Consider the following 2,430-nt stretch of genomic DNA (forward strand, 5'->3'; position numbering starts at 1 on the left):
AATAAGCAAAGAGCAATTCCTGCAGTCGCGAAAGCTTCAAATCAAGTTTAAACAAAACGCGCCAATTAGTTACAAATTTAGCCCACTGGTGCGCTGGAGAGTAAATCCACAACATTTACAATTTGAGTAGTACGACGTTTCGCTGGTAATTACATCTAGCATCGTCGGGCGATTTTCCAGAATAGATTGGCGTTTTGTTTGCGTGACAAATCCCTTACTAATTGGCTGTGTCGGATGTTGGAGGGTTTCGACACGTTTATAATTACGCGATATAACTAAAAAAAAATAAAAACCTTTATCATGAATCGTATCGGTCGTGAAAGCCTGCGACGTGCTAAACGAACACTGACTTTGTCGCAACGCAATCGAGGAGGGGCCGTGCTTCACAGACGAGCGGAGGTGCTCACACTTGTTACTCACAGCTAGAGGTGATCGGGTAGGGACTCCCTACTCGGTCGAGCCTTTGTGTGTAGAGCTTGTATGCTGTCCCGGTGTTCTGTATGGGCTTCCCTCGGTATTCTGCAGTTTCATTCAATGCATTTTTTTTATTTTCTTAAAACGTACAAAAGCTTTCGTGACTGCAGGGATTCATATTGTTGGTCCTTTCGGTAAAGTCACGTAGAAGGGAAAAAATGAAATAATACAAATGAAACAATAAAGTTCTCACAACGTTTCGATTGCGACACAAGCAATCATTATCAGGTGTGGGGGAAAAAAGAACCAAGGATATAATATAGCTGGGGGGTATACACGGCATGGGCCCTCCTGAAAACGGGTCCCGAGACTCCGTGGGACTCTCCAGCGTAAACTCGTCAGCGGGGTTCATTTACTTCCTACTCAAACCTATTTTATTTCATATCAGGCGTAAGGCCCACTGAGCTATATGGCTATTTTCCATAAGCGACTCAGCTATCGAGTGGTTTATCGTCGTGTGGAAATTTATAGCAAGCAGCCAAATCCTCTAAACGCGTGACGTTGATTCTAAATGTGGAGGGGAAAACCGGAGGACCCGGAGAAAAATCCCCAGGGAGAGAGGCACACACACACAACCCTCCTACATGCCAGGCGAGGTAGCTGACATCTCGCCACGGGATGTTGTTTTTTAATTCACACGGGAACACGTGGCCTTCGTGACTGCATAACAAGAGCCCCGCGACGCTGTGCAGATCGTGGGGTGATCATATGGCCATACTTCACCACGCAAGGTCAGCGCGCGGGGGTGTCGAAGTCGGGGTGCATTCGACGTGGGAGCTTCGCAATGAATGTTGCCCTACTGCCCTCTGCTGCACGCCACGTGGGATGTACTGTAGTTTCAATTCTCACCTTGCGCATGGGAACCAGGCAAGGGGCGAGCAACCCGCATGGGCTGGAGCGAGCGGCGTGCTGTCTCGTTCAGGACTGCCTCGTGACCGTTTAATTCAATTAAGAACCGCCGTCTCGTACTGATCACAACGCGTTGCGAATTTTGAAATATTGAGTTTTTTTTAACCGAATTCGAAAAAAAAAGTCTCTACTTGGTATTTTAGTTGTCCATCCCTGCGCAAGGGGCCGTCCATAAATGACGTCACGCACCTAGTGGGGGGGGGGGGGGTCAGACATTTGTGACGATGTGTGACGAGGGGGGGGGGGGTTGAGAAATGTGACGTCACGTCAAAATGCGCAAATTTAAATAAATATAGACAACACGTTCTATTTCATTTAATAGACTTTTTAATAAATGTTTTCTCCTACAATATCAGAGTGCAGCGCCACATTAAATACGCACTACAATGACAATAGTTTAAAGCGATTTGAAGCATTTTTTTGGGGGGCAGAGCTTTGTGACGTCATATTTGAGGGCGGGTCTGACTTTTTGTGACGCCGTGTGACGAAGTGGGGGGGGGGAGGGTAAAAAAATCGTCCAAAATCGCGTGACGTCATTTATGAACGGCCCCCATGTTAATCTTTATTCATATTTTCAGGGGCTAAATGCCAATGTCGAGGTTTGCTAACCACGAGAGGACTTCAGCAGAGAGAGAGAGAGAGTTCGTGCGGTTTCGTCATGACTCCTCCGTTTGAATGAGCTCAGACTACAGTGGGTTCCAGCGCATGGTTCGTAGTTTTTGGTTGCATGGCCACAGTGGCAATGCGGTACTTTCAATTCCAATTACTGCTTCTGACGAAAGATAACTTTAAACCAACAATTGAAAATGTCTTAATTGGTGCTGTTGAAACCTTGACGGTCAAGTCAATTTTGATTTAAAGATTGCTTTTGTGACTGCAGTAATTCATATTCTTAGCTCTTTCGGTAAAGTCACGTTGAATGGAAACAATAAAACAATAAAATATATATAAAACAATAAAATTCTCACAGTCGAAAGGTCGTGAGAATTTTATTGTTTTATATATGTTATTATTTTATTGTTTCCCTTCAACGTGACTTTACCGAAA

Source organism: Petromyzon marinus, chromosome 55 (genome assembly GCF_048934315.1).
Source record: "Petromyzon marinus isolate PM22_M1 ecotype Great Lakes invasive population chromosome 55, UKy_Petmar_22M1.pri1.0, whole genome shotgun sequence".
NCBI classification, from domain to species: Eukaryota; Metazoa; Chordata; class Hyperoartia; order Petromyzontiformes; family Petromyzontidae; genus Petromyzon; species Petromyzon marinus.